This window comes from Moschus berezovskii, chromosome 16 (genome assembly GCF_049115385.1).
Source record: "Moschus berezovskii isolate FMDL1 chromosome 16, NW_MosBer_1.0, whole genome shotgun sequence".
Taxonomy (NCBI): domain Eukaryota; kingdom Metazoa; phylum Chordata; class Mammalia; order Artiodactyla; family Moschidae; genus Moschus; species Moschus berezovskii.
Window position 1 is genome coordinate 79,016,458 of NC_142475.1, and position 23,999 is coordinate 79,040,456.

The following is a 23,999-nucleotide window of genomic DNA, read 5'->3' on the forward strand; positions in this document are numbered from 1 at the left end:
TTGGAGCTTCAGCTTCAGCATCAGTCCTTCTGATGCATATACTGGGTTGATTTCCTTTAGGATTGACTGGTTTGATCTCCTTGCAGTCCAAAGACTGTGAGCAAGGGCAGGTGAAGATTAAATATTATAAGTCAGACACTGGGGGGATACATTTCTGTTTAACTGGTGCCTGGAAATAGTGCTTGGAATCTTTGTGTTTAGAGCATCATGAATGATCTCGGGGACCATCCGTTCAGTCCCGGCCCGTTTTTCTAGGTGTATGCTGCCTCTCTTCTTGGTTGTTGGCACTGCCTCAGGCTTTCCTCCTCCACCTGTGCTGTTGGTCTCTGCAGATGATCCTCTTTTTCCGCCAGAGTTTTCTCACTTCTCAGAATGGGTTGCCCCACAGCCGCGTGTGGTAACACACACACCCATTCTCATTTGTTTGGTGTTTGAATAGACCGTTTCTTAAAGGAGTTTTAGGTTTGCAAAAAAACTGAATAGAAGGACTGAGATTTCCCCACCCATGCTCAGCCTCCCCTGTCAGTGTCCCCACCAGCTGGCACACGTGTTACCATTGATGAACCAACACGGATGCTATCATCACCCAGAGGGTTGCTCCCTGGGAGTCGCACTGGGGTCCCACGTGCACCTGCCTTGATTTCTCCACCTGTTCCCTGTCATTTCTAACTCACGACCACTGTGTTCTTCACACACCTATGGGAATGTTAAAGAAATGCTTTTCAAAAAGTACTTTGAGACCTTTAAGTGAAAGGGATTTTCTAAGTCAAGTGATATATTCCTCTATTTCCAAATAGAAGAGATTAATTTATCCGATGCTTTTTTTCTTTTTCTTTCGTAGACAGAGGAGCCTGGCAGGCCCATGGGGTCACAAAGAGTCGGACCCAACTGTGTGACTAACACTTTCACTTTCACTTTTTGAAATTGCCCGCTGGGCAGTGGAGAGGCCCAGTGAGTCAGTCTTTCTGTGCGGTGACTGTTGACTGGACACTGTCAGAAAGCAGGTGCCTTCTGTGCAGCACAGCTGGTGTGATAAGGATGCAGGAGCACCTTCAAAAAGTAAGTGTGTGTTCATTTCTTCTTAGTTATTTATCTATAATCAATGAATACGCGACTTTACAAAAATCATAGTAATACAGAAATGTGGGACTTCTCTGGTGGCTCAGTGGTAAAGAATCAGCCTGCCAATGCAGGAGACACAGGTTCGATCCCTGGTCTGGGAAGATCCCATATGTCTTGAAGCAGCTAAGCCTGGGCGCTACAACCATTGAGTTTGTACTCTGGAGTCCAAGGGCTGCAACTACGAGCGCTGGCACACCCTAGAACTCATACCCTGCAATAAGAGAAGCCAGCATAAAGAGAAGCCTGTGCTTTGCAACTAGAGAGTAGCCTCCACTCATGGCCACTAGAGAAAAACCCCTTGACGTCATGAAGACCCAGCACAGCCAGAAATATAGAAATAAATTAAAACTTATAGAAAAGAACTTAAAAATATAGAAATGTATCTATTCTGTTGAGAATATGTCACCAGATGAGCCTCTGTTTTATCTGTTGATTGGTAACTAAAACTGGGGTCAAAATGGACAGAGAAGGTAAACTAGAAGAAATCAAATCCTTTAACTCAGGAGATTTAAAGTAAACATTGATAGTCACTCCTAACAGTTGAAAGCCTTGCCTGCCAGCCCAAGCATCTGGGTTCAGGGCTGGAGTGTGACCATGACTTCCTGTTGCCGGGAGAGCTCACGGAGGCCGTGCTTGAAGTGGCCACATGTGAACACGCCAGAGGACTTCACTGACGGCCGCCCTGTTGGTTACAGTGGTGGAGTTCAGCGGCAGTGTGTAATTTTCTCTGTGCCTGTAAAATGCCTTTCTTTGTCCTCATTCTATGAAGTGTATTATATAAAGTTGCATTTGGAAGAGCATCATGTCAGAAATGATTTTTTAGCGATTTAGTGAAAAATATGGTCAATTTACTTTTCATCATCTGCATTTTTTATTTAAGGAATTTTTTCTTTTTATCATCATAAACTGTTAAAACTGAGAGAATGTTTGAGGATCATTTAATTCAACTCCCAAGTTTCAGAGGAAAAAATCTTGAGGCAAATTATGTTTCAACAAGATCACAGGACATTGTGACCAATATTAAAGGCTCCATTTATAACTTAGTATCACTCAGTGCTAATAATTAATTATATTTCCCAACTTTAGGTCAAATATCATTCATTGTAGGAGAAACATCCAAGAAATCCATGTTTTCTTTCATGTAAGATAGGACCACAGATATCATTAAAGTATGAAAATTTGTTTTAATCTCACTTTGTATATTTTAGATAATGCAAATTTTGGGTTAAGCAAGCATGTGTTTTCAACAGCTTTATTTAAGCTATCAGATCTTTCTTAAAGAGCTGAATATTTCTTCTTAGGATATTATTTGATTCTTATTTCAAGCTTTTAATATAAATTAGAAATTATCTATCTACCTTTTTATATATTCTTGTATGTAATATTCTTGCCTGGAGAATTCCATAGACAGGAGATTAGCAGGCTATAGTCCATGGGGTCACAAAGAGTTGGACATGACTGAGTGGCTAACACTTCACTTCATATGTAGTTTTAAATATGAATCAATGAATATAAATGCATACATACATACTTGTGTGTGTATGTATGTACGTGCTCATGTGTAGGTGAGTGTGACATTTGGGATCTTTGGAAGCTTACTTGTATGGTAGCTTTTGATGGAAATTTGTCTTCTAATGCTCCATTTACTGACAAGTCAGCATATAATCAACTATGAATTTTTATGCTTTTCTTCATGTAATATTCTAAGATATATTGTAAATAGTTTGTATTTTTTTGTATGTAATTTGAATTTGTAATTGTAGTCAGAAACTCAGAGTTGTTTGTAGAATGTGTTTTTAATTCTTACAAAAAACAAATGTAGGTTAAAAACAATTTGGCAAGAAGGTGATTATGAATACTATTAAATCTGGCATCTAGCCCAGGAAAAAGACTTCAATTGATAGAAGACTCCAATTTATTTCCATCTGGAGAGTGTTCAGGAGTGCTTGGAAAATAGAAACTGCTGCTTATAACGTCCTAAAACTGCTTGCTTTGGCTCCTTATAGTTTAAATTCAGTCATTAGGTGTTCAAGGTTACAAGGGCACTGACTAGTGTTCAGAATGGGACAAGTCAAGAATCATGTTGCCTGATGGAGAGTAGGATGTAAAGGTTTTAAATACAATGATTAAAGAAACTAAAATCATTAAAAAGGAAACCAAGACATTTAAAGGCAAGACATAAAATGAGGGAAAAGTGAAGTAGAAGTGGAAATATGTGTTAAAATACTAACCATGTCATATAGAAAAATTACAGGTGAAACAGAAGGATTTATATCAAGAAATGTCTAATATCCAGATATCATCTTAACTTGCTGTTATTATTGAACTTTTTTTCATAGAAAGATAAAACATATACTGAAAGTTCATGAACGATCAAATATAGTGTAGAAAATTGTTATTGTTCAGTCACTAAATCATGTCCAACTCTTCTGAGACCCCACAGGCTGTATAGAGCCCACCAGGTTTCTCTGTCCATGGAATTTTCCAGGCAAGAATACTGGAGTGGGTTGCCATTTCCTTCTCCAGAGGATCTTCCTGACTTAGGAATCGAATCCATGTCTTCTGCACTGGTAGGCAGATTCTTTACCACTGAGCCACCAGGGAAGCCATAGCAATTACTTTGAATAAATATCTGCTTAACATAAGCAGGAAAAAAAACAACACTGTCAATTCATTAGAAGCTACCTAATTCATTCGTAAGCTACACTGTCAGTTCATTAGAAGCTTAGGGGTATGTGCTAAAAGTACTAGAAATACATGTCTCAGTAAGTAGGAAATTGAGTCCATAAGAAGATATGGATATGCAAGAAGCAAAGGTAGAAGCAGAGCATTTTTAAACACGTTAATAAACATGAATGAACCAAGATTAAGCACTGATCAAGTTGAAGCCAGGGAGAAGTGAACAGTTAGACCGCACGGAGGAAATGCTGTAAGGACAGAAGACATCACTTCCCTTTGAAAACTGTCAACCTCATCAAAGGGAAGTGCTGGTCGTTCAGTTGTGTCCAACTCTTTGTGACCCCGTGGACGGTAGCCCGCCAGGCTCCTCTGTCCATGGAATTCTCCAGGCAAGAATACTGGAGTGAGTTGCCATTCCCTTCTCCAGGGGAATCTTCCCAACCCAGGGATCAAACCTGGGTCTCCTGCCTTCTAGGCAGATTCTTTACTGTCTGAGCCACCAGGGAAGGAGAGATAATTTTAAACCGACTAAGAACAGATATTGTACTTGATCTTGACCAAAAGGCCAAGAAGTAATTGGGGGGAGAGATAATTTTAAAGATCAAGTGTCTGATGTAAAAACACTCAGGTTTGTGTAAGTAGAATTTACGTAGTGGCTTTTTCTATTTTTTCCTTGAAAATATGACAGTAAGCATATTTGGTTTAATGAAGAAGGATCAATAACTTTTACTAAAGGCAGTCATCCTCTCAGCTACCTTTTCTTCATCAAGTCCCTAGAAGTTTAATTCTGACACTTAAATCAGCTTGCCTTCCTTTCCACCTCGGCTGTCAGGCACTCACGTCCAGGCCTTTCTACCTGGGTTACTAGTAGCTTTCTCTGTGCTCTCCCTTCCCTTCTGCTGGCCCTTTGTCTCTCTGCAGCAGCTTACACTGATGCCTAACATACTGATGGCCAAGCAGTCCTGTAGTCTTACAGGATCCATGTCCTGTCCTGTGTCCCTGTGGCTGCAGCAGGAGCATGTGAGGGAAGGTGTTTGTGATCTTCATCTCTGTCCACTAGCCATCATTTTACTAACATGCATAAGGCATTAATATTGTCAAAATCCATCAAGTTTTTTATTGCTCAAATAGGTTAAGTCAATATATCTCTACTCTTCAGTGTATATTCTTCTCAGGAATTAAGGACTCCCCCAAACTTAGACCCCCAAATTAGGCTTTTTAACACTCTGCATGCAAGTGTGCATGCTAAGTCTGTTCAGTTGTGTCTGACTTTTTGCAATCCCATGGACTGTAGCCTACCAGGCTCCTCTGTCCTTGGGATTCTCCAGGCAAGATTACTGGAGTGGATCTTCATGCCCTCCTGCAGGAACTGTTTCCCAGTCCAGGGCTTGAACCCGCATCTCTTATGTCTCCTACATTGGCAGGTGGGTCCTGTACAACTCATGCCACCTGGAAAGCCCTTTAACACCGTAATAAGTCTTTAATTTCTGCTTGAAATTTCCCAAAAAGGTGAAACTCCATTCATGAATCAATCTACACCTTACATGGAAATTGAAACTTATGTGTTTTCAAGAATACTTGGTGAATCAGTTTGCAATATGTTTGGCGGAGAGTAACTGAGAACTTAATTAGATGTGTATGTGTACCTGTGTGTCCATGTGTATGGTTTATTCATATGCCCCTCATAGTGTTGGGTAAGTCTGCTTAGAGTTGCTGCATTACCCAAGGTGCAGTGATATCTTTTCCTTATTCAGTCCCTTTCATGTTGGCCTCTTTTTCCTTTACATAGTAGTTGCTTCTTGGCCACAAAGTAGCTCCTGTAACCCAGCTTCATGCCCACATCCCAGGTGCAGTACTACAACCAGCCTGGATCAACTCACTAGTCAGTGTTTTCTACACTGAACTGTTTCTCAAAGCATCAATTCTCTGGTGGTTCAGCAGGAAAGAATCTGCCTGTAGTTCAGGAGACCTGGGTTCAGTCCCTGGGTCAGGAAGATTCTCTGGAGAATGGAATGTATACTCACTCTGGTATTCTTGCCTGGAGATTTCTGTGGACAGAGGAGCCTGGCAGACTACAGTCCTTGGGGTCGCAAAGAGCTGGACACGACTGAATGACTAACTCACACCATAAATAGCAATAGATCAATAATTTCTTGTTTCCATTGACATGTCTGAGTAAAGAATTGTTTTTCCCCTAGAAATGTTAATATCATGAAAACCTTTCTGTGCTCTGAAAAGAAGGTACAGAAATGAAATTTTTTCCTGGTAACTCCTGGGGGAAATTACTTTTAAAAGACCCAGACATTATTTTCAGACTTTCAATGTGTCAAGACTGAAAAATCCTTTTGGAGGAATGGTGCCGGCTTTTGTTTCACTTGCATTGTTTTGTATTTAATGGGTGCTTTGGGGAAGCAAGGTGCCTGTTTAGACATCTGTCCTGTGACTAGCTCCTTCGTTTCACACCCAGCTAGTCCTTTCCCTTCTTACTTTCTTGCATTAGTTTCTGTTTGTTTTTTTTTTTTCTGTTTGCTCATCTGCATCAGCTGATGTCTAACTGAACTCTGATCACCTTTCTGGTCCTGTTCATTTTTCAAGCTACAATATGCTAATGGTTTCTTTCTGCCAGTCAGTTGGCACTGAAATTACCATCTGCTTATCTTTTGTTTCTTGCAGCCGTGCACTTGTATTGCTTGTAGATCTGCGTATCGAGATTTTTAATTGGCCTTGAAATGGCCCATTAATCATTCACTACATTTATAAAAGAGGATTCTTTTATTTGACTGATGCATAGACTAAATATTTTAAGATGTACCCTTTTTGTGTCATCCTAATAGATGTTCTATCTATTTTCTTTAGTTCTTTTAATGTCCTTTTAAGCTAAGATCACAATTTTCCAAAGATGAATGTCATTCCATAGACTGGCTGAGCAAGTGATAAATAAAATTAAAAATTAAAAGAGCTTCAAAGAGAGGTGTGAATCCTAGTGTGGGCACTTTTGTGAGCAAGTCTATAGTCATCGACAGTGTGAATAATAAAAATACTCTTCTGGAATTGGCATCATAGTCATGGATTTTGTAAAATCCACCAAAAGAGTGAGTTTTAATAAAATAACATTGAGGGTGGGGCTCCTGGCTGCCATCATGAGAGGAAAAGACCCAGAATTGTCAGCACACCATTCCAGTCTAATTCCTCCAGCCCATACTTCCTGCTTTCCATGTTTAGATCTTTTGGATTTTCTCACCATTATATCAAAATTTCTTCAATGATCTAGCAAGTTGGTCATTTTACTGTGGTTTTTTTTTTTCTTCTACTTTTGGTTGGATGTTCAGTTCAGTTCAGTCGCTCAGTCATGTCCAACTCTCCGCGACCCCATGAATCACAGCACGTCAGGCCTCCCTGTCCATCACCAACTCCCGGAGTACACTCAAACTCATGTCCACAGAGTCGGTGATGCCATCCAGCCATCTCATTCTCCGTCGTCCCCTTCTCCTCCCGCCCCCAACCTTTCCCAGCATCAGAGTCTTTTCCAGTGAGTCAACTCGTCGCATGAGGTGGCCAAAGTATTGCAGTTTCAGCTTTAGCATCAGTCCCTCCAATGAACATCCAGGATTGATCTCCTTTAGAATGGACTGGTTGGATCTCCTTGCAGTCCAAGGGACTCTCAAGAGTCTTCTCCAACACCACAGTTCAAAAGCATCGATTCTTCAGCGATCAGCTTTCTTCACAGTCCAACTCTCACATCCATACATGACCATGGGAAAAACCATTGCCTTGACTAGACGGACCTTGGTTGGCAAAGTAATGTCTCTGCTTTTTAATATACTATCAAGATTGGTCATAACTTTCCTTCCAAGGAGTAAGCGTCTTTTAATTTCATGGCTGCAATCAGCATCTGCAGTGATTTTGGAGCCCAAAAAAATAAAGTCTGACACTGTTTCCACTGTTTTTCCATCTATTTCCCATGAAGTGATGGGACCAGATGCCATGATCTTAGTTTTCTGAATGTTGAGCTTCAAGCCAACCTTTTCACTCTCCTCTTTCACTTTCATCAAGAGGCTTTTGAGTTCCTCTTCACTTTCTGCCATAAGGGTAGTGTCATCTGCATATCTGAGGTTATTGATATTTCTCCCAGCAATCTTGATTCCAGCTTGTGCTTCTTCCAGTCCAGCGTTCCTCATGATGTACTCTGCATATAAGTTAAATAAGCAGGGTGACAATATACAACCTTGACGTACTCCTTTTCCTGTTTGGAACCATTCTGTTGTTCCATGTCCAGTTTTAACTGTTGCTTCCTGACCTGCATACAGGTTTCTCAAGAGGCAGGTCGGGTGGTCTGGTATTCCCATCTCTTTCAGAATGTTCCACAGTTTATTGTGATCGACACTGTCAAAGGCTTTGGCATAGTCAATGAAGCAGAAATAGATGTTTTTCTGGAACTCTCTTGCTTTCTCCATGATCCAGCGGATGTTGGCAATTTGATCTCTGGTGCCTCTGCCTTTTCTAAAACCTGCTTGAACATCTGGGAGTTCACGGTTTACATACTGCTGAAGCCTGGCTTGGAGAATTTTGAGCATGACTTTGCTAGCGAGTGAGATGAGTGCAATTGTGCGGTAGTTTGAGCATTCTTTGGCATTGCCTTTCTTTGGGATTGGAATGAAGACTGACCTCTTCCAGTCCTGTGGCTACTGCTGAGTTTTCCAAATCTGCTGGCATATTGAGTGCAGCACTTTCACAGCATCATCTTTCAATACTTGAAATAGCTCAACTGGAATTCTGTAGAGTCCAGGAAATTAAAAAAAAATTTTGTTTATGAGACCACATTGACTAACAAGTTTCACCCTGACTTGGCTTATTGTAAGTTTTAGTTACCATTAAAAAGTTGAAATAGCATTTCCCAACACTGATGCCTTGACTAGATGACTACTTACCACCTGCTTTCACTGTGTTATTAATCCACTTTTTAATGTAGAAATATTTTTGTTCAATGGAAGTGATTCTTGGTAATTCTAAGAGCGAGTGTAATGTTCCGGAAAGAGCAGCAGGCCGGGAGTTGAGTGACCTAGATTCTCACACTGTCTCCTCTGTGGGTTAGCTGTGAAGGTTGTTCCCCAGCCTCCCCAGGCCTGAATTCCTTCATCCGTAGAGCAGGGACCATGTTGGCTCTTCTGGGACCTGATTCCTAATATCTTGCAGGCATTCCCAGGGGCTTTCGTGGAGTTGGAACCTGAGACTCTGTCTGCCATCAGAATTGGAGATTTTTAAAAAGCTTTATTACTTGCACACAAGGTGAAACCTGAAACAAGTACACTTTGCTAATTATTATTTATCTTGTCATTTTCTTGTATTCCCAGAGGGTGTGCAAGAGCAAGGAGTGGCAAGGATTGTGGGAAGATGGAGCAACAAAGACAAGGGATCTCTCAGGTCATCTCAGAAAGTTCTTTGGGAATGTCATCACCATAGAGTCCTTGTTAAATGGCCCCTGTGGATTTATTTTCTATATTAATTCAGGAGTTATGAACAGATTTTATAACTGTCTATGTAGCTATTGGCTATTCACAAAAAAATCCAAGTGTACAAGATCTGAATATTTGGAAATCCTTAGAATTTGAATTGAATGTGATTTATTCAAAAGGATCCTATCATTTGTTGGATGAATGGACATTTATTCATCTTAAAGAGCATGTTTGTTCTTTCTGAAATAAATAGGGCAAATTGTTTTAAATTTTACTGTGTGAGAGTCTGTAGAAAATTTTGTCAATGATTCAGTTATGATTTGTATTTAAATGTCTATCATTTAAGTAGACATTTAAATAAATAACAACTGTGAGTATTCAATCATATGAGCAGCTCCCATAAGATTTAGGAATAATTCCTTCTTATCGATGACTGCTTGCAAACCAGATATGTATTTTTCTGGTTTCCCTAGTGACTGGGTGGGATGTTGAGCATTTTTCGTGCCTATTTGTCATCTGAATAGTCTATTCATGACAAGGTCATACCTTTTGTCCATTTTCTATGTGAATTGTTTGGTCTTTTACTGTTGAATTTTAAGGTCTCTTTGTATATTCTAGATACTAACTCTCTGTTGTGTACGTGGTTGGCAAACATTTTCTCTTAGTTGGTAACTTGTCTTTTCATCCTCTTAACAAGGTCTATCACAACACAAAAGTTTTTTCTTTAATTAAAAAAATTTTTAATTGAAGGATAATTGTTTTACAGAATTTTCTGGTTTGCTGTCATATGGCACAAGAAGCAGCTATAGGTACGCCCATGTCTGCTCCGTTCTGAACCTCCCTCCCATCTTCCTCCCCTTCCCACCCTTCTAGATGGTCGCAGAGCCCCTGTTTGAGTTCCCTGAGTCATATAGAAAATTCCCACTAGCTATCTATTTCACATGTAGTACTGTAAACTTCCATAGTACTCTCTCCATACATCTCACCCTCTCTCTCTTCCCCTCTCCCTGTGTCCATAAGTCTGTTTCCTGTGTCTGTTTCTCCATTGCTGCCTTGAAAATTAATCCATGAGTATCATCTTTTTAGATTCCATATATATGTGTCTGTGTACGATATTTATATTTGTCTTTCTGACTTATTTCACTCTGCATAGTAGGCTCTAGGTTCGTCCACCTCATTAGAACTGACTCAAATGTGTTCCTTTTTATGGCTGAGTAGTATTCCATTGTGTATACACACCGCAGCTTCTTTATCCATTCATCTGTTGATGGACATCTAGACTGCTTCCATGTTCTCGTTATTGTAGATAATGCTGCAATGAACACTGGGGTACATGTGTTTTATTCAATTTTGGTTTCCTCAGTATATATGCCTACTAGTGGGATTGCTGGGGGTGGTTTTATTCCTAGCGTTTTAAGGAATTTCCCTACCGTCTTCCATAGTGGCTGTATCAAATTACATTCCCACCAGCAATGCAAGAGGTTTCCTTTTCCTCCACACCCTTTCCTTCGTTTATTGTTTGTAGACTTTTTGATGATGGCCATTCTCACCGGTGTGAGGTGATATCTCATTGTAGTTTTGATTTTCATTTCTCTAATAATAAGTGATTTTGAGCATTTTTTTTTTCATGTTTGTTAGCCATTTGTATGTCTGTTTTGGAGAAATGTCTGTTTAGGACTTTTCCCGCTTTTTGATTGGTTTGTTTGTTTTTCTGGTACTGAGTTGTATGAGCTGCTTGTATATTTTGGAAATTAATTCTTTGTCAGTTGTTTCATTTGCTCTTATTTTCTCCCATTCTGAGGGTTGTCTTTTCATCTCATTTGCAGTTTCCTTTCTGTGCAAAATTTTTGGTTTAATTAGGTCCCACTTGTTTATTCTTGTTTTTATTTCTGTTACTCTGCAAGATGGGTCATAGAAGATCTTGCTTTGATTTATGTCACTGAGTATTCTGCCTATGTTTTCCTCTAAGGGTTTTATAATTTCTGGTCTTACATTTAGGTCTTTAATCCATTCTGAGTTTATCTTTGTGTATGGCATTAGGAAATGTTCTAATATAATTCTTTTGGATGTGGCTGTCCAGTTTTACCAGCACCAATTATTGAAGAGGCTGTCTTTGCCCCATTGTATAGTCTTTCCTCCTTTGTCAAAACTAAGGTACCCATAGTTGCATGGGTTTATCTCTGGGCTCTCTATCCGATTCCATTAGTCTATATTTCTGTTTTTTCTGCCAGTACCATACTGACTTGATGGCTGTTGCTTTGTAGTACAGTCTGAAGTCAGGACGGTTGATTCCTCCAGCTCCATTCTTCTTTCTCAAGACCGATTTGACTATTTGGGATCTTTTGTATTTCCATATGAGTTGTGAAATTTTTTTGTTCTAGTTCTGTGAAAAATGCCATTGGTAATTTGATAGGGATCACATTGAATCTGTAGATTGCATTTGGTAGTATAGCCATTTTCATAATATTGATTCTTCCTACCCAGAAACATGGAATAGTTCTCCATCTGTTTATATCATCTTTGATTTCTTTCATCAATGTCTTATAATTTTCCATATACAGGTCTTATGTCTCCTTAAGTAGATTTATTCTTAGATATTTAATTCTTTTTGTTGAAATGGTGAATGGAATTGATTCCTTAATTTCACTTTCTGATTTTTCATTGTTCATATACAGGAATGCAAGAGATTTCTATGTATTGATTTTGTATCCTGTGACTTTGCTGAATTCACTGATTAGCTCTAGTAATTTTCTGATAGTTTATTTTGGGTTTTCTATGTATAGTATGTCATCTGCAAACAGTGACAGTTTTATTTCTTCTTTTTTGAACTGGATTCCTTTTATTCCTTTTTCTTCTCTAATTGCCATAGCTGGGACTATGTTAAATAATAGTGGTGAGAGTGGACACCCTTGTCTTGTTCCTGATGTTAGAGGGAATGCTTTTAGTTTTTCACCATTGAGAAAAATGTTTGCTATGGGCTTATCGTATATGGTCTTTACTGTGTTGAAGTAAGTTTCTTCTATGCCCATTTTTTGAAGAGTTTTAATCGTAAATGGGTGCTGAATTTTGTCAAAGGCTTTTTCTCTGCATCTATTGAGATTATCATACGGTTTTTATCTTTCAGTTAGTTAATATGGTGTATCACATTGATTGATTTGCATATATTGAAGAATCCTTGCGTCCCTGGAATAAATCTGACTTGATAATGGTGTATGAGCCTTTTAATGTGTTGTTAAATTCTGTTTGCTAGACTTTTGTTAAAGATTTTTGCATCTATGTTCCTCAGTGATATTGGTCTGTAATTTTCTTTTTTGTGCGTTGTCTTTGCCTGGTTTTGGTATCAGGGTGATTATGACCTTGTAGAATGAGTTTTCAAGTGTTCCTTCCTTTGCAATTTTTTTTGGAAGAGTTTCAGAAAAACAAGCCTTAGTTCTTCTTTAAATGTTTGATAGAATTCCTCTGTGAAGCCATCTGGCCCTGGGCTATTGTTTTTTGGGTGGTTGTTTTTTTTTTTTATCACAGTTTTGATTTCAGTGTTTGTAATTGGCCTGTTCATTATTTCTATTTCTTTCTGGTTCAGGCTTGGGAGGTTGAACTTTTCTAAGAATCTGTCCATTTCCTCTAGGTTGTCCATTTTATTAGCATATACTTGCTCATAATATTCTCTTATGGTCCTTTGTCTTTCCGTGCTGTCTATTGTAACCTCTCCTTTTTCATTTCTAATTTTGTTGATTTGATTTTCTCCCTTTTTTTCTTGATGAGTCTGGCTAGTGGTTTGTCAACTTTATCTTCTCAAAGAACCAGCTTTTAGTTTTATTAATCTTTGCTATTGTTTCCTTCATTTCTTTTTCATTTATTTCTGCTCTAATCTTTTTTATTTCTTTCCTTCTGCTGTCTTTGGGGTTTTTTGTTGTTGTTGTTGTTGTTGTTCTTTTTCCAGCTGCTTTAGATGTAAAGTTAGGTTGTCTATTCAATGCTTTTCTTGTTTCTTGAGGTAGGATTGTATCATTATAAACTTCCCTCTTAGAACTGCTTTTGCTGAATCCCATAGGTTTTGGGTCGTCATGTTTTTGTTGTCACTTTTTTCTAGGAATCTTTTGATTTCTTTTATTTCTTTGGTAACCTCTTTGTTATTTAGTAATGTATTGTTTAATCTCCATGAGTTTGTGTTTTTTGCAGTTTTTCCCCTATAGTTGATATCTAGTCTCATAGTATGATCATCAGAGAAGATACTTGATAAGATTTTCTGAAATTTACTGAGGCTTGATTTGTGGCCCAAAAAGTGATCTATCCTGAAGAATGTTCCATGTGCACTTGAGAAGAAAGTATATTCTTCTGCATTTGAATGGAAAGTCCTGAAGATATAAATTAGATCCGTTTGGTCTAATGTTTCATTTAAGGTTTGTGTTTCCTTATTGATTATCTGTTTTGATGATTTTTCCATTGGTGTAAGTGGGGTGTTAAAGTCCCCTACTATTATTGTGTTACTGTCGATTTCCCCTCTTATGCCTGTTAATGTTTGCCTTATGTATTGAGGTGCTCCTATGGTGAGTGCATATTTACAATTGTTATGTCTTCTTGGGTTGATCCCTTGATTATTATGTAGTGTCCTTCTTTGTCTCTTATAATATTCTTTATTTTAAAGTTTATTTATTCTTAAATAAGGATTACCACTCTGACTTTTTCACATGGAATATCTTTTCCCATCCTCTTACTTTCAGTCTGTATGTGTCTTTAGGTCTGAAGTGGGTCTCTTGTAGACAATATATGTCTATGGGTCTTGTCTTTTTATCCATTCAGTCAGTCTATATCTTTTGGTGTGTTTAATCCATTTACACTTAAGGTAATTATTGATACATATGTTCCTATTGGCATTTTCTTGATTGTTTTGGCTTTGTTTTTGTAGGTCTTTCCTTTCTCTTATGTTTACTGGCTATATAAGTTCCTTTAGTATTTATTGTAAGCCTGGTTTGGTGGTGCTAAATTCTCTTAACTTCTGCTTGTCTGTAAAACTTGATTTCTCCATCAATTTTGAATGAGATCTTTGCTGGGTATAGCAATCTTTGTTGCAGAATTTTCTCTTTCAGTACTTTAAATATATCCTGCCATTCCCTTCTGGCCTGCAGAGTTTCTGCTGAAAGATTTGCTATATATCATATGGGTTTTCCCTTGTATGCTACTTGTTCTTTTTTCCTTGCTGCTTTTAATATTCTTTTTTTGTGCTTAATCTCTGTTAGCTTGATTAATATGTATCTTGATGTGTTTCTCCTTGGGTTTACCTGTAAGGGACTGTCTGCACTTCTTGGACTTGATTGACTATTTCCTTTCACTGTTGGGGAACTTTTCAACTATAATTTTTTCAAATTTTTTCTCAGTGCCTTTCCTTTTTTCTTCTTCCTCTGGGACCCCTATAACTCGAATGTTGGTGCATTTAATATTGTCCTAAAGGTCTCTGAGGCTATCCTCAATTCTTTCCCCTTTATTCTGCTCTTCAGCAGTTATTTCCACAATTCTCTCTTCCTTCTCACTCCTCATTCAGAGGAATAACCTCGGTTATTCTGCTATTGATTCCTTCTAGAGTATTTTTAATTTCAGTAACTGTGTTATTCATTTTGTTTGCTTATTGTTTATTTATTCTATGTTCTTAGTGATTATATTAACTGTGTCAAATAGTTCTTACATTTTCTCCATTCTATTTTCAAGTCTTTGGAGCATCTTTACTCCAAATTATTCTGAATTCTCTTTCAGATAGGTTGCTTATTTCCTCTCTGTTTATTTGGTCTTCTGAGTTTCTATCTTGTTCTTTCATTTGTGCTGTATTTCTCTGTCTTTTCATGATTTTTTTTTTTTTTCTAACTTGCTCCTCTTGAGGTCTCATTTTCCCAGGCTTTAGTGTTGTATTCCTTCTTCCTTTTGGTTTTTGCCCTTGGAGGGAAAGGTTGATTGAGTGGTTTGTGTTGATTTCTTGTTAGGGGTGACTTGTGCCTGTGTTCTAATGGGAGGAAATCAAGCAGATCAAGCAGGTAATTATAGACATAATGGGACATGTACACACACTTCCACACATACAGTTATAACCAAACTATTCTAAAGAAAAGAGTACAGGACATTGACTTGGTGAACATGGGAAACCGAAAATGATATTGGCCAATTAACAGCAGAGCTAGCTAATGCTCAATCTGGAAATCTGAGAATGAGCAGAGTGCCAACTGGGGAATATAGCAAAGAGAGCTCAACAATTTAACTTATTTGGTGAAAAAAGAAAGAAGGAAACAAGGGAGAAGACAAAAAGAGGAAAAAAAGAGGAGAAGGGAGGGAACAGGGAAAATGAGGAAGTGAAAGAGTGGGTAAAAAAAAGGAAAGAAAAAATAGAAAAGCAAAGACAAATAGACGTATGTGAAAAAGATCTATATATATTCATGAATAGCTACAGCCAGTAAAGAACTATAGGAAAAGCAGTTGAATATATAAAAAACAGAATCAAAGAACTCATCAAAAAAAAAGGTGAAAAAAAAAATCTTAAAGTGAATTTTTTTTTTAAACAAGAAAAATAAAAAGGAAAACCGCACAGCACCACAAAAGGCTAACGTGAAGGTAGAAATATTCAGGGAGAATAAACAGTGTGATTTATTTTAAAAAATAATAAAAAGGTTCTCAAAGTTGTAGTTTTTCTTGGTTGTAGAGTCTGCCCATGTTGATGGGGTTGGGTTGGTGTCCCATGTTGTTTTCCTGGTTGGGGAAGCTTGTGCCTGGGTTCTGGTTGATGGAGCTGGATCTAATCTCTCTGAAGAGCAGTTCAGCGTCCAATAGTAGGTTTTCTGGTGTCTATGGGTTCAGCAAGTCGTTGGGTAGTCCTTCTGGTTTTGGTAGTGTTAGACACATGTATTTCTGCAGCCTCTTCAAAGAGGCCCTCTCAGCATATCTTCACAGCCGCCAGCTCCCCACTTGTCTCTGGGATCATTGACGGTGCTTCTGTTCTGCCCTGCACTGCTGGCTGAAGCCTGCTAGGTAGGGTCTTGTGTGCATCTTTTCTCAGCTCCCCAACTATGCCCTCTGCGTCGGGGAGGCTTGTGTGCACTTGTTTCGTCTCACTGGCCTGCCCTTTTTGTTTTGGGGCTTGTGTTCCCCTCTCGACACCCCCCACCCCCGGCCAGCCCCTTGCGCTGCAAGGGTTGTGTGTGCTGGCGAGGTTTATATGCCTTCCCACTCAGTTCCCGAGCCGGCCTTCTGGTTGGAGCCACAATCTGTGAGCTATTAATGGGGTGAGAAGTGCAGCTTTTTCTATTTTCTGCCCTCTAAGTCCCTGCTTTGTTCGGTTTCCCATAGCTCCCTTTGGGTCTGCCTGCAAGGGAGCTTCCCTGTTCAAGTGAACTGTTTCAGGACTCCCTCCCTCCCTCAGGGCACAAGCTCCTTTCCAGAAATTCTCCATGTTTTCCCTTTTTATGTCTCCATCCTCCCTCCCACCTCATTTCAGGGAGCTTAGACTGTCCCCCTGGAGGCCCGGGGTCTTCTGCTGTTGCCTAGAGGTTGCTCTGTAGGAGTTGTTCCATATCTTGATGAGTTTTTGATGCATTTGTGGGGAGGCTGGCGATCTCCTCATCTTACTCCTCCATCTTCTTCTGCCCTGCACACAAGGTTTTAATTTTGGTGAAGTCCACTTTATCATTTTTCTCTTTGGTGAATTGTGATTTTAATGCAAAGTGTTTGCCTGGCCCTAGATTCCAATGATTTCTCCTATTTTCTTTCTAAAAATTTTTCCTTTTATATTTAAGTTTTTTGTCCTTTTTGAGTTAGTTTTGGTGTAAGGGGTGAGACTTACTTTGCTGTTCATTATTTTGCTTATGGATACCTGGTCACTCCAGCATCACTGTTGAAAAGGCTTCCATGGAGTTGTTTTAGTATCTTTGTCAAAACCAGCTTGGCATATTTGTGTGGTTCTTTACTCTGTTCCATTGACATACATGTCTGTGTCTACCATTCATCAATACCTTAGAGTGTTGATTACTGCAGCTATAAAATCAGTCTTAAAATCTGGTGGGCTGGTTCCTGTCACTTTATTCTTCTTGGTCAAAATTGTTTACCTCTTCCAGTTCCTTTGCATTTCCATATAAATTTTAGAATAATTTTGTCTATCTTCAAATAATGTCTTGCTAAAATTTTGATAGGAATTGTATCAGCTAATTGTATCAACTAGTATCAACTTAATGAAAAAATGACTTCTTTATTATCTTGAGACTTCCAAGCTTTGACAATATGTCTCTTTATTTATTTGGCCTTTGATTTCTTACATCAGCATTTTTCAGTTTTCAGCAAATAATTTCTATATATGTTTTGTTAGATTTATATATTGCCTAAATATTTTAATGTTTTAACACTTATAAATGGTATTATTTTTAAAAATGTCCGTGTCCATGTGCTCATTGCTTGAATATACACGTGCAATTGATTTTTCCTTTACATTTATCTTCTATCCTGCAATCTTGCTGAGCTAACTTTGAAGTATTTTTATAGGTTTCTTAGGATTTTCTACACAAACAATAATATCACCTGCAAATAAATAGAGTCTCTTGGGCATGGTGTATAAATCTTTTTCAGTTAATGAATTTTATATTTGTATATTTATTTCTTAGCTGAGTAGTGGATACAAGGATTTTCATTATTCTTTTATGAAAGAATGATGCACTATGCTAATGAATTTTGTGTCTGCGCTCATGAGACGTACTGGTTCTGTATCTTCTTTTTCTATTTTTCTTCCTGTCTTCATGTCCTCAAAAGAGTCAGGAAGATGCCTTCCTCTTTTATTTTCTAGATGAGCTTGTATAGCATCAGTGTTCATTCTTTTTGTTTATTTATTTTTAAACTTTTTTAGTTTGTATTGGAGTATAGCCAGTTAACAATATTGTGATAGCTTCAGGTGGACATAAAAGGTACTCAACCATATATATCATTCATTTTAAATTGTTGGGTAAAATTCTCCAGTAAAAAGATTTTCCTGGAGATTTATTTTTTGGGTGCTTAAAAAATTACAAATTTGATTTCCTAAGTAGCAATAGGGCTATTTCAGCTGTCTATTTCATTATTAAGCTAGTCATGGTAATTTGTATTTTTTTGTGGAAATGAAGTAAGATTAAATCTTTTCATCCTAGTCAGTGATAAATTTTTGATGTTACCATATACCCTTATTTCAAAGATAAAAATGATGCTGAGGAAGAATAATGAAAATCCTTGTATCCACTTCTCAGCTAAGAAATAAACATACAGACATGATGAAAGGCTGTGCATTCTACTTGCTTTTTCTTTGCTCTTACCTCTAGCATTATCACCACTACCCTGGTTTGATGTTTATTATTCTCTTAGATGTCAAAGTCATTGATTTAAAAAGAAAACTTTTATGATTGACCAATACAGTCCCCAGATTTATGCTGCTTGAACTGCTTGACTTGACTGGCACATGTGGACAAAAATGATATCACCTGACATTATTTGGGGTTGTTTCCGAAGCTCTGGCACTGTTTACTCAAATATCAAGGGACACATGTGTAAAGTTGGAAAGAATGTGGACATGTCAAGTCTGGCTCAGGGAGAACCACAGCCGACAGTTACATGGAATAAGGTAAGATCTCAACTGAAAGTACCACAGTGTTGGAACACTGGCAGATGGATTGCCTGGCTGAAATGAAGTAATGATTCTTAGATTGATTTATTGCCGTTGTGATTTTTTCTAGCAAGTAATACTTTTTACACTGAATAGATCTGCTGCCTTCTCCTTTCTGTCTCTTTTTAAAAAGTGACTGTATCTGATTTTGCCTCGGGGTTTTTGATAAAGTTTATTCTTTCTCATTTGCTCAATGATGAAAGCTTCATAAGAGAAACTAAATTCCTCTAAGGAAAAATTCCTTTTGTCTTGCATAAATTAAGAGTTTTAGTGACTGGCAAGAGACCATTTTGAATTAATAACTCAGAAGTGGTTTGAAAGTGGGTCATGAGCTGAAACAAGAGAGGATAAAAATCTTGGTACTAAAACAAATTGACTTGAAAAACAGGACTTTGTGTGTTCAAAACTTAAGTGACTTTAAAGAAATAATAGCTCCTTACTATATGTCTTACTTCCTTTGGGTCATGTAGTTTCAACGTAACTGTTTCTTCCCATTTTAAGTTTTTCATCAAAATGAGGTGATCAGATTCTAGTGTTCCTAAAATATACATGAACCTGCATACATTTGAATGGCAGTTTTTATGAAAATTTTGACAAAATAAAAATGTGTGAAGTGTTGCAAAGCTGTTTTCTGAAACAACTTGGCTAATTGTTATAGTTACCATACAGCTGTACAAAACTTGTGAGTACATAGCAAGAATGAATAGAAGCAAATCAGAAATATAAAAATATTTTTGATATATTTTAGTTGGTAGATTTGTGAGCAGTTTTCTCCTTTTCAGGTTTTACCTTTATTGATTTCAGAAATTCTTTTTTAGAAGTAAGTAGGGCATTGAACTGTGGTGTTGGAGAAGACTCTTGAGAGTCCCTTGGACTGCAAGGAGATCCAACCAGTCCATTCTAAAGGAGATCAGTCCTGGGTATTCTTTGGAAGGACTGATGCTAAAGCTGAAACGTCAATACTTTGGCCACCTCATGCTCTGGGAGGGATTGGGTGCAGGAGGAGAAGGGGACGACAGAGGATGAGATAGCTGGATGGCATCACTGACTCGATGGACATGAATTTGAGTGAACTCTGGGAGTTGGTGATGGACAGGGAGGCCTGGCGTGCTGCGATTCATGGCATTGCAGAGTCGGACACAACTGAGCAACTGAACTGAACTGAGGCATGAACAAAAATTTGCAGTCATTGAAATGTAATTTTAAAATAATCATCATCCTGAACAATCACACGAGTGAACTTTTGTGTGTCATATTTATTCTGATTAGAGATACCACATTTCCTGGAAACCACCCCCCTTTCTCTCTCCCTCCCTCCATCTCCTTTTCTCCACTGGAACAATACAGCTTCTCATCCACTGCCTGACACACAGTACATGCTCAGGGATATTTGTTGAACAAATGACACTGTATCAATTAGATGTTATTCTGAAAGAAGTCATCTTTCCTCCAGGGACCGTTCTGTTCCACCCCCAGGCAGGGTTCCATCCCCGAGGGCAGTGAGTTCCAGGTCCTCAGTGGAGGTAGGGCCCACTGACCAAGGGCGATGTGAGCGTGTAACTTGACTCCCTTTGGTCTAACTGTGGCCAATGATTCTTGGCATCACTGGAAAGTGTTTAAGCTCCTCACGTACAAGAGGGGATGTCCTTGGACAGTTTCTGCTCCTAGTCCTAACCATTCACCTCACTGCCCTCCTTCCCTTATACATTAATATTGGGTCAAAACTATATTAACATTTTAAAGTAAGCTCTTCAGTGTAAATTATGTTTAATGGGTATCAAACAGCAAAAATAATAATGCCAAAAGAAACAGGAAAAGCAGGAATTTGCAAATGTGTATCATATTTTCTTAGGGATTGAAAAATAGTAGAACATAAAATGTATTTATAGCCAAACAAATGTGGAACCAGAGATTTAAGGATGAATGGAATTCAGCACAAATGACTCTGGCCTGGTATATTTAATCCCACATTAAAATTAGTAATTAATTAATCAAGCTTCAGGGTAAGATTTACCACTGTAGGTACAACTGCCTCAATGTTCGGAAGCATTTATACTTGGCCAGTGTTATTGGCATTGCTTTGCATCTTATCATCACTCTGGTTATAGTGTTGTAGACCTCTGCAAGTTGATTATTAGTGGTGACTGTTTAAAAAGATAGATTGTCATAGATTTGCACAAAATGAAATCCTTTTTCTCAGTCAGTCAGCTCAACCTGGAGGTAAGAGGGTCCATTTACAGGAAGACTCCTGGAGATTGAACCCAACCTCAGCCATGTCCTAGGAATCCCGATGCCTGAGTGCCATGTCCCCATGTGGAGCCTGTCTGCACATTGAGCTGACACCAGAATTACTTTTTTGTAGATAAGTTTGGGAGTTATTGCCTTGCTGACAATCAGCAGTTGAAATAAATGAGTTCAGCTATAAGCATATGGAGTGCTGTTATGGGGCCTTGCCTGTTTTTTGGTTTTCTTAGAAATAGGCAGATTTGCACATTTATTTTTTCCTTTTAGTTTTCCCAGCTCTTATGGGTCTATAAAAGATATTGAGTAACTTTTCTCATTATTAATACAGGCCTGGTTATAAAAAAATATTTCTTTACTCAAATTGCACCCTTTGAAGATGTCACTGTTTTGTTATCATATAGTAAGTCATATATCAATAGGTTCACATCTTTCCACTGGCAAATTCTTCTGAGACATCAAACTTGTGCATATTCCATTTCTTTGGGTCTTTTATGTAAAGAATGTATTTTTATTAGTGAAATATCAATCTTCACATGTTTATAATAGTGTATGGTAAAAATGAATTCTCTATAGAACATTATTATTTGAATTATGACAGTGTAGGTAGTAACCAGCAATTATTTATTCTAGTAAGATCAGAAATTCTTTATCAAATGGTAATTCTTCATGTTACAAAATCCTGGACTTATTCTGTTATTCTCTATGAATTCATGTGTTATCTGATTTAAAATCTATGTGTTCTGTTCTGCGATAGCCATGTGTTTTCAAAACTTTAAATTTCAAGATCAGTAACTAGCATTTCCAGATTTTGGATAGTTTAAAAATTATAAAGGAAAAAAATCATAAAAATAAATAGCATCTCTCAAACATCAAAATCTGAAAGCAAATAGTTGCTGTCTGTCCTTTCCCAATCTCTGAAGAAACAGTGGAGCTTGCGAGGCAGTGACTACCTGTGTTTTTAATGATGCCAGACGGCGCGAGAGGTAGCCTTGTTCTGTTCAAAGGCGGTCGCCCAGAGGGATAAGGGGAGGAGGGAGGCGGGAGGGGGGTTCGGGAGGGGGAAGTCATGTACACCCGGGGCGGATTCATATCAATGTGTATGGCAAAACCAACAAATGTATTATTGTAAAATAATTAGCCTCCAATAAAAATTTTAAAAAAATAAATAAAAGCTGCACCCTCCTACCATAAAAAAAAAAAAAAAGGCGGTCGCATCACAGAGGCAGTCGCTAGAGTCTGTGTGCTTAGAGGTATTCATACCTGGTTCCCTAGGACAGCCCTCAACTGTCAGGGGTTGTCTTTGTCAGGGAGAGTTAATGTGAAAAGACCTGTTTAGTTGTGAGCATTACATTTTCTGGCTGCTTTTCTGTAGGGCAGGGAGGGGGTGAAGAATACTTAGTCCCCTCCGCAGCTGTGGCAGGAGCTACTGTCATGGAGTTTTCCGTACTCTGTGGTGAGTCTGGCCTCAGGGACACAGGTCCTGTCCTTCCATCCAGGTCTGTCCCCTGTCCTGAGAGCCAGGCCTTCAACGCAGTGGGCACCGAGCAGTTGGCTGTCCCCACACCCAGCTCCCTTTTCCTGCAAGGAGTCACATTCAGCCTTGACTTCCCTCCATGGAAGTGACGGGGGGTCACAGACATGCAGGTGGTGTTGAACACTGATGTCCATTGGACTTATTTTTTCTTTTATACGTATGATTACTTTACACTGTTGTGTTAGTTTCTACTGTACAACAAAGTGAATCAGTTATACGTATACATATATCCACTCTTTCTTAGATTCTTTTCCCATATAGGCCATTACAGAGCATTGAGTAGAGTTCCCTGTGCTATAAATTGACATTCTGGTGGGTTTTTTCCTTTTTTTATTGGAGCATAATTGCTTTACAATGTTGTGTTAGTTTCTGCTGGACAACAGAGTGAATCAACTACATCCCCTCCCTCTTGAGTCTCCCTCCACCTCCCCCGCATCCCACCCCTCCATGTCATCACAGAGCCCCTCACTGCGCTCCCTGTGTTATGCATCAGCTCCCACTAGCTGTCCCTTTCACACGCGGCAGCATATATATATCAGTGCTAGTCTCTCAATTCGTCCCGCCCTCCTCTGCCCCCACTGTGTTCGCCTGTCCATTCTCTACGTCTGCACCTCTCTTTCTGCCCTCAGATGGGGTCATGCGTACTTTTTTTTTGAGAGTTTATTCTGTAACCTGGCTGAGATCTTTTCCCCTTTTCTGTTAATGCCAAGACTTAACAAAGGAAAACGATCTCCTCCTTCCTCCACCTCTGCAAAGCTGTGTGTGAAAACACGGAAAATATGCTCAGAATTCCTGAGTATTCTCTTCCGTATGTCATTAATTGAGAAGATTTCTGAGACAAATAAGATATTAATAGTATTGTTTTGTTCTGATGTACCCCAATAAACTGAACTTGTTTTGCATAATACAGTGCTGTTCTGAAGAAATCTCTTTGCAATTTGTACGAAAACAAAACAATACTGAAATCAAATGAATAATAAAAAGGTTACTTTATTTTACCCTAAAACTAGGAAACTTAAAAATTGATAGTTAAAATGACAAAAAAGTGAGAGTTAATCTTAAGAATATTTGTTATATTTTTAATATTCTCAAAAAATGAACTAAAATATGGGTATGCTTGTTTTTCATATGTGAATTTAAAATATTTATTCATGATCATTTTTATTTCATATGTTTCTTTAAATTTAAACTTCTTGAACCATCATCATGAGAAAATTTACTATGTCAAAGATTATCAACTCTAAGTGAAAAGCGTCCTTTGTCTATAATATTGAACTTGACAGAATTCTCACACTTTCAAGAACTATAGAAA

At 38.3% G+C, this 23,999-nt stretch overlaps 1 long non-coding RNA gene across 1 annotated transcript in view; it reads left to right on the top strand.

Annotated features, from left to right (window-relative positions):
* Window positions 1–859: 859 nt before the first annotated feature.
* LOC148775287 (uncharacterized) overlaps window positions 860–23,999 on the top strand; it is a 36,185-nt gene continuing 13,045 nt past the window's right edge. Inside the window, exon 1 of the long non-coding RNA XR_016039319.1 lies at window positions 860–1,059. This is a non-coding gene — a long non-coding RNA (uncharacterized LOC148775287). The remainder of the gene's footprint in view (window positions 1,060–23,999) is intronic.